We start from the raw sequence: 9460 nt of genomic DNA, 5'->3' as shown, positions 1-9460 counted from the left end.
TCAAAAACACAAAACAGAGGCCATCTGGTACTTACCGGATTGTACTGGTACCTACTGGGTAGTCTCTGTGAAGTAAACATTTTTCAAATATGACCAACAGAGGCCATCTGGTACCTACCGGATGGAACCAAAATTTCTTTCGATTGGCCGGTTTGGTTCCTGATGAGATTAACATTTCAGATATGGCCAACAGAGGCCATCCAATACCTACCAGATGCCTCCTGAACACCTCTAACGGCTATATTTTGGATACAATGACTAGTTTTATGAGTCTAGCAGCTATAATGTGGGCAACGGTAATATGATCCGGTACCTACCGGTTGAGGCAATTTTTTCCCGTTTGAGTTTATACTCATTCCTAAATTGGAGATACTGTTACCCAAATTAAGCCTAACCCTCTCCCATATAAATACCCCACTAATAGCTTTATTAATTAACAATTAAGTGAGCATTAAATAATCATTAACAAAGCCATTGAGTGACAGCCAAGTATTATTCCTTGAGTTCCAACTTTGTGATTAAAGCTCAAGTTCCAAGGAACTCAAGTGTTGGTTAGAAGTCTCCATCAACCTTCATATACAAAAGAAGAAAACTAAGGTGCAATTTTTTATTCATTTATATTCATAGCACACACCACACGAGGTAACTCAAAACTTTATTCCACTTTTTTCTTTATTACACTTGTCTAGACTATACTTAGGCTAGTATAGGATTCTCTTGTCCAAATAAGATTGTAAGAGTGCTTCTCTACCCATAAAAGAGATTGTAAGGGTGCTTCTCTACCCGTAAATGAGATTGTAAAGGTGCCTCTCTACCTGTGAAGGAGATTGTGTAAAAGGTTTTCTTCCCTACCTACTATACTGAAAGGGAGAACTAGTGGAATACCTTACAAGAGGATCTTGTAGGGAGTGGATTAGACTCGGATTGAGTCGAACCACTATAAATCTCGGTGTAGTGTGATTGTGAATTTTTATTCTGTATTAGTTTTTATTTCACAATCATATTTCGGAATCCAATATATTCGAATAGATTTTAATTTCCACTAGTATTACCTATTCACCCCCCTCTAGGTTATTTTAGTCGGGTATGCACGAGGCTTGGTCGGGTGCATGCGGGGCTTGGCCAGGTATGTGCAGAGTTATCAATTCGGCCGAATAATTCGTGAATTATTCGGCCGAATCGAATTTTTCTGAATTTTATCAAAAATTCGGACCGAATCCGAATTAAAAATAAAATTCTTTAAAATTCGTGACTTTTTCAAAACTGAATATAAATCGCGAATAATTCAGACCGAATCCGAATTAAACCGAATTATTCGGTTTATTTAAACATTATTTAAAAAAAAAAACCCAATAAGCTTTTTTGACCGCTTTTTTGACCGAATCCTTCAATTAATCATCCGAATTATTCCGAATAATTCTTCGTCCGAATAATTGCCGAATCCGAATTTGTTAACTATGGGTATGTGCGAGGCTTAGTCGGGTGCACACGGGGCACTGGTAGGGGGAGAGGTAAGGCATGGGTGCTCACATGGGCGGAGTTTGGGCACTTAAGGAAAGGCATGGGGGCTTGCATTGTCGAGGTTTGGGCACTCAAGGCAAGGCATAGGTGCTCGCATAGGCGGGATTTAGGCACTCAATGCAAGGTATGGGTGCTCGTATGGGCCAGGTTTAGGCACTCAAGGTAAGGCGTGGGTGGTCGTATGGCTGGTGTTTGGGTGCTCTAGGCAAGGTGGGGGCTCGCATGGGTAGGGTTTGGGTACTCAAGATGTAATTTCTGGGAGCGATTGCGGAAGATCTGATGGTCTGATTTTGACGTACCATATATCGTTGGAATCATAATTCCAATTACTAAGCATCTATATAGTCGCTTTGAACGGAGTCCTTCGTATATGGAATGTCATAATTGGACCCTTATTTTCTCTCACACAAGATTTCTAGGAATTTTGAGCGAGTATGGATTGCTTTTGAGAATAGTTGCCTCAGTCAGTTGTCATCTCGATCGATCAGAAGTGAAAGGTCACGTCCAAGATTAGTAAGTCATCATAGCCGGAGGAGGGTGACAAAATTGGGTGTCTACACCAATCCATTCTTCTTTTGAATTTGATGGTTTGTTTATCGACCCATGGGAATGATGTAAGGGTGGTGAGGGATATGGGGTGGGGTGATATGAAGGGAATGTGATGTAGAAAATAGGGTATTCTGATGAAGGTAGTGGATGATAGGATGATAAAGGGGGGTCCTACTTTCTGGTGGTATGGTGAGAAGGAGGACAATGGTGAAAGTGGATGGTAAAAGGCAGTGGGTTCTTCTTCTGGGGTCGGTGACGAAGGAGGGAATGATGGTATCTGATCCTTATCTTCTGACTCTTCTTCTGATAGCTCTTTTTTCCTAGGGGTTTTCTTCAAGTGATTTCTTTGAGCTCGTGGCTTGATGAGTTGAGTGGGGACACTTTCCGTTGATTCTTCCTCCAATACATTGACTGTTGCATGATTAGGGAGTGGGTTAACATTGACATTGGGAGGCTATTTGGCCTTGACTTCAATGGTCCTATTGTCTACCAAGTCTTGAATTGCATGTTGAAGGCCCATGCACTTTTCTGTGATGTGCCCTTTCTAAGTATGATAGGCTCAATACTCATAGTCCTTGTACCAAGTTGGGGGAGGACTATGGATCACCCTCAGAGCCATAGTTCCCAAAAGACCTTGTTTCTTCAACTTTTCATATATTGTGGCCAAAGGCATTCCCAATTCTGTGAATTGTCTTCTTGGGTGAGGAACTTTTTGGGAAGGATCATTTAATCGTATCATAAACGGCTGTGAAGGTGAAGTGGTCGCAGGTGATATTGACTATTGGATTACACCTATCACATTGGTTTTAGGATTCTTTCCTCGCCCAAATCTGATATTCTTCCCCATGTCTTGAGAAGTTCCTTGATATTGTGGATCCCTTAGGATCTTGTTCTCAACATATGTCCTGGTGGTTATCAATGCATCAAAGGTTTGCAAGTGCCAATAGTAGAGAACATCATAATATGGTTTGGACAACTTTTTAATCAACATCTCCACCCGTTTTGCTTCAAAATGTCATCTTGGCAGCCTTGTTCTTGAACCTCACTAAGAAAGCGGTAAACCCCTCCCTAAGTCGCTATCTTAAGGTTTCGAGCTCTCGATGTTCCACATTTACTTCAATGTTGTGGGGATACTGTTTGGTGAAGGCTTTCACCACTGCTGCCTAGTTCTATGTCTGTACATGTTCCAACTGCGTGAGCCACCTTAGTATAGATCCTGATAATGTCGACATGAATACTTGCCTCATCTGATTATCAACAATTTTTCATATCTTCATGATACTAAGGAATACCTCCAAACAAGCCTTAGGATCCCTTGACTCATCAAATCTATTGATTTGACATGAAATTTTCAGGGATTCTTGCCCCAGAAAAGAAACTCATCTTATCTGAATCTGCTGCTTGACCTTCCTGTCTTTTCCCTGTTTGGATCAAGTTCTCAAGTTTCTCTAGTTGTTCTCTCATTTTCCTTTCCCTCTCTAACTCTGGAGGTTCCTTTTGAATATGTGCCACAAATTCCTCTTTTTCATCATCAATTGTAGCAGGAGGGGGATCCCTAGTGGAAGTCCTTTGATAACCGGTAGGCCTAGTTGGTTCTGGTTCTGCTAGAGGAGGAGTTGTGTCAGCCCCAAGATCAGTCCTAGGTAGGTTCTGTAACAAGTGCAACACTTGAGCTAATCCATTCTTGACTTTAGCAATTTCAGCTTGCAATGTCTCTACTGGGTGGACCCACACTTGTTCTGGTGTTTCCATATTGGGTGGATCTACGTGGAACGACTTGTGATTAATTGGAAAAAGACAATCTAGGAGAGATGATGGAGGTGACATTGGACATAAGCAAGTCAACCAATTATCCTAAGGAATACAGACGAACCGCAGAGAATACTTAAGGTGTGAAATTGTGCCTAAACCATGAGTGATTTATTTTAGGATTCTTGTATTCCCACCCCTTTGTTCATTCATTCATTTATCAATCAATGATACACCCAAAGTTAGTCCACTTGATGATAGGGAGTGGATAGGGGCTGATGCCCCTAGTCCACTTAATATCATAGGTGGGAGATACACACCAATGGCTTGAACAGAATATTTTTATAAGACATTCTCTGTTAACAAAGTCATGCTTTCCTTAATCTTACCCCACTAGGTGATCTTCCTCTTAGTTTCCTTGAGTCTTTAGATAATTTGTCATTTTATGTGACTTTGACGAGAATCACCCCGGAGTCATGCATACCAAATTATGCATATGTCGTTCCTAAGGAGGAAGGACATATTTTTATCCAAAACCCACTTAGGAGAGCATGTCCTTATTACTAGAATACATTATAGGAAGATTCCTTTTCAAGGCCTAAATTATGTTCTACAAGTTAGCTTGTGGCATTCCTAGCATTCTCTATCTATTTCCTACATGATGTGAGCATGCAGTGGATGCAATAGAACCGACAAGGCTTCCTTGACAAGATCTATATACTTAAGGTACGTGATCCTTTTGATATACTCGAAGGTATGAGATCAAAGGGGGTGACTTCCTTGCTCATTACTTGTGACTACACATGAGGTTAAGCAACTGGCCACAGGGGTGGTGGAACTGTGAATGATTGTATGCATAAGTGTAAGTGAGGTTACCATCATCCGATCCCATAATATTATAAAGTGCACAGACCTCCTCGAGAGTGCTAACACAATTATGAACATCCGCGCCATTTAATAATACCCCACACCCTTGTACAGGAAGCGGATATCATTTACTCTCAGAGTACTCTCTATGACATGCACTAACCTCCCTGAGGGTGCAGGCATGACAGGGAGTCCTTCGTCAAATGATTTCACTTCGAGCACGATATATGATGCGGTTAGCGAATACAATTACAAACATTTGGTTAGCCAAACATGTTTTCAAACAAATGTGGTGGAAAATGTTCTTGCATTTAAAGGTAGTATCTAGTATCGGAAGCTTGACAGTTCCTCAGTGGAGTCGCCATTGTGAGGGTAGCGGCAGAAAAAGGATCTCTCCTTTTTTTCCCTCTCTCCTCTCTCTCTTTATGTATATCTTCCAGTATTTGCCTCCATGGGCCCCGCACCGCCGTATTGCCACCTGGAGATATGTGGGGGCCTATTTCGCAGGGCTCTGCTCTCTCTCTCTCTCTCTCTCTCTCTCTCTCTCTCTCGGAAGAGGAGTGCAGTTCAGAGGTACATCCTCCTTGGGTTGATGATTGTCCAATGGGGGGTTGGGATCATATAAAAGGGGTTTAGAGTTGTGAGGGTATCCACCAGAGATAAGATGTCTCCTCCCCTTCGAGGGGAAAAAGGACTTGCATCATCATTTCGTCCTCTCTCCTCTCTTTCTCTTTTATGAGGGACGGGTGTGTCATGTGTGCTTACCCTACTAGCCTCGTACCTCCGTATCACCGCTTGGAGATATGTGGAGGCCTATTTTGCAAGAGTGTAAAGTTTATCATTCGAGATGGGGATTTGATGATGGTCCAATACGAGGATCAGGATTATGCAAAAGGGGTTTGAAGTCACCACCTAGGATTATGGGCCGAGGACTCGGGGGTGGGCCTGATTCTTTAGAAAATGGCCCAAAAGTTGGTCTGGTCTAGAGATTTAGGGTAAGTATCAAGTTGTAGAATTGGGAAGGTGTTAGGCACCCAATCTACCCAGTTCAACCAGTCTACCTACTAGATACTTAAGAATGAACATTTCCATAATTATTCTTATTCCGTATACATAGCTAAGTTATCACACATATATACATTGACTGAATTTAAATGACTTTGTACACTAAAACAAGGTCTATATAATGAAAAATTATACCTGAGCTTGACCCTTGTTTCGGGTCAAGAGGGGTGGACCCCCTGGTTGATGCTAGTATAAACTTTCTTATGGATTCTTCCGGCTCAGGGAAGATGGTCATGAACTCCAACTTCCTTTCTCGAGAGGTGCTGACTGTGACAATATTCGAACAGAGTTCCAATTAGGAATGGTTACCTTCGGATTTGAATTATGACAGAGCTTTGGCTAGGGAAGGCTATTTCCAGGCTTAGGCTGAGGTGGTATTCCGGCAGAGCTTCTGCTAGGGACGAGCTACTTTTGAGTTTTGCCTGAGGGGGCACTCGGATAGAGATTTCTTTGGGGATAGGCTATGGGAGGGCTATGCTGTGGTGGCACTTGGACAGAGCTTCTACTAGGGATAGGCTTATTGGAGGGCTAGGTTGAGGTGGCACTCGGATAGAGCTTCCGCTGGGGATTGGCTATGGGAGGGCTAGGAGGAAAATATTCATAAAAATATCACTCAAAGAAAGCAAAGGATTAAAGAGTCCCGAAGGCCCGAAGAACACTTTGGATCTTATGAAGATCTCTCCGAAGACTTGGAAAACATCAAAGGGGGAGGGGAGGAGAGAGGGCAAAGCTTCTCTACTATGGGTTGGTCACTAACAGACTTGGGTTGTTGTGGTGTGTTTATGTGTAAAATCAAAAGGGGGTATTTATAGAATTTTTGGACCAATAGGGAGGAGAGAGAAAATTCCTTAATTAATGGTAGTAAAAAGTAATTTTTCTAAAACAATAGGGTGAAAGTAAGAAATTTTGGACCAATGGGGTGGAGCATAGTGTTCTATAGTCAATGGGGTGAAACGTAATTTTTTTGGACCAATAAGGTAAAAATATTCCTTTTTGGACTAATGGGAGGCCAGTGTAGGGTACGTTAGCGGGGCAGTGTAGGGTACACAGGTGGGTGAAGAGGGAATTCCTTCTTTGAATCGATCGTCAAAAGAGGGAATCACTAGAAGAGGGATTTCGATCACCGATGGGGGTATCGAAGGTTTTGATAGGGGTACTGGAGTTCCAGCAGGGGAGCTAGAGCTCCGGCAGGGGCATTGGAGTTCCAGCAGGGGAGCTGGGGCACTGGGGCTCTAGTAAGGGTGCTGGAGCTCTAGTAGGGGCGTTGGAGCTCCAATAGGGGTGCTGGGGCTCTGGCATAGGTGCGTGAACTCTAGCATGGGTGCGGGAACTCCAGCATGGTTGGGTATGCGTGAGGCTTAGTCAATAGCCGGAGGGATTTCGATCACTGACGGGGGTGTCGGAGGTTTCGACAGGGGTGTTGGGACGTTGGAGTTCCAGCAAGGGTGCTGGGGTGTTGGGGCTCCAACAGGGGTGTTGGAGCTCCAGTAGGGGCGTTGGGGCTCCAATATAGGTGCTGGGGCTCTGGTATGGGTGTGGGAACTCTAACATGGGTGCTGGAACTTAGTCGGGTATGCATAGGGCCTGGTCAGTATGCGCGAGGCTTAGTCGGGTGCATGTAGGGCTTGGTTGAGTATGCGCGAAGCTTAGCTAGGTATACATAGGGCCTGGTCGGGTATGCATGAGGCTTAGTTGGATGCATATAGGGCTTGGTCCGGTATGTGTGGGGCTTGGTCGGGTGTATACGGGGCTTGGTCAGGTACGTGCGGGGCTTGGTCAGGTACATGTGGGGTGTGGGTAGGGGTGCAAGACAAGGCATGGGGCTCACATGGATGGGGCTTGGGCACTCAAGGCAAGGCATGGGTGCTCACATGGGTGAGGTTTGGGGATTCAAGGTCCAACTTCCGAGAGTGATTGCGGGAGATCCGATGGTCCAATTTTGATGTACCATATATCATTGGAATTGTAATTCCAAGTACTATGCATCTGTATGGTCACCTACTACCTAATTCCTCCGTATATGAAATGTTATAATTGGACCCCTCTTTTCTCTCGCATGGGGTTTTTAGAGATTTTGGGTGAGTATGGAATGCTTTTGGGAATAGTTATCTCAGTTAGTTGTTATATCTGTTGATCAGAAGCAAAAGGTCACGTCCAAGATCCGTAAGTCATCATGGCCGGGGGAGGGTGATAAAATTAGGTGTTTATAGGACACCCCTTTTTGGCCGAGGCCTGTGCCAACAGCCGAAGGGTAAAGAAAAGAATGACCATATTTTGTCACCCGGAGTATGTACGGCCATCATATTACTCATCAATGACGGAGTTAAAAATACAACAGGTAATATCTCTTAGCTATTTTGAAGTTTAGGACTTACCTAGGTTGCTGATTGTAGGAAAGAAATTCGCTGCTCTTCCAATCCTGCAAAAGATGTTAGTACTTTGACCTTTGGATTTTCCTTTTCCAGGCTTTTCATATGCCGGTATGAGGAATTTGGTCTCCAAGCTAGGTCTTTCGAACCAATCTGGGCTATCTGGGATCGTCGATTACAAGAAAGAAATTTGCTGCTTTTTCAACCTTGCAAAAGATAAAAATATTTGATTCTTGGACTTTCCTTCGCCGGGCTTTCCATGTGCCGGTATGGGGAATTGGTCTCCAGGTTGGGTCTTTTAAACTAATCTGGGCTATCTGGGACAGTCGATTACAAGAAAGAAATTCGCTGCTCTTTCAATCTTCCAAAAGACAAAAATATTTGATTCTTGGATTTTCCTTGGCCAGGCTTTCCATGTGCCAATATAGAGATATCTGGTCTCTGAGTCTTCCAACGGTATTCCAATTGTATTAAACTAGAATCGTTGGCTTCTAGGCCATCCAATGGTATTTCGGTTGTATCAAATTGGAAATTCTATGCCAAAAGGGCATGCAAGCCATCCGATGGCATCCTAATTTATTCAAAACAGTAAGCCAATGAGCCAAAAGGGTATGCAGGCCATCCGATAAATCCCAACTCATTCGAAATAATAAGCCAACGAGCTAAAAAGGGTCTGTAGGCCATCCGATGGCATCCCGATTTATTCGAATCGATAATCTAACGAGCCAAAAGGGTATGCTGACCATCCGATGGCAGCCCGATTCATTTGAAATGGTAAGCCAACGAGCCAAAAGGGTATGTATGCCATCCGATGGCATCTCGATTCATTCAAAAAGGTAAGCCAATGGGCCATCTGATGGCATCCCGATTCATTCGAAACGGTAAGCCAACGAGCCAAAAGGGTATGCAGGCCATCCGATGGCATCCCGATTTATTCAAAACGGTAAGCCAACGAGCCAAAAGGGTACCTTTCTTTTTCTGTGGTCATAGGTGATGCGATGATCCTTGCTGGTGATGTTGATTCAGAGCATGATGAAGTCAATTCTTAGGACCTCCTATTTTCTGTTTCTTATAATCCTGCAAACTTGAAAACATATAAATCTTGAAAACTTGAAAACACAGATGTCTTTCTTTTCTTCTTCTTTTCCCCCCATGTTTATTTATTTATTTTTTATTTTGTTTTGTTTTGTTTTGCTTTGTTTTGTTTTGTTTTTTTTTTTTTTTTTTTTTTTTTTTTTTTTTTTTTTTTTTTTTTTTTTTTTTTTTTTTTTTTTTTTTTTTTTTTTTTTTATCAATCAAGGGGGGGGAAAGAACTGGCCTTAACTACTAGTGCCGAGTGG

Source organism: Macadamia integrifolia, unplaced genomic scaffold, assembly GCF_013358625.1.
Source record: "Macadamia integrifolia cultivar HAES 741 unplaced genomic scaffold, SCU_Mint_v3 scaffold459, whole genome shotgun sequence".
Classification (NCBI taxonomy): Eukaryota; Viridiplantae; Streptophyta; class Magnoliopsida; order Proteales; family Proteaceae; genus Macadamia; species Macadamia integrifolia.
This window is presented reverse-complemented; position numbering follows the sequence as displayed.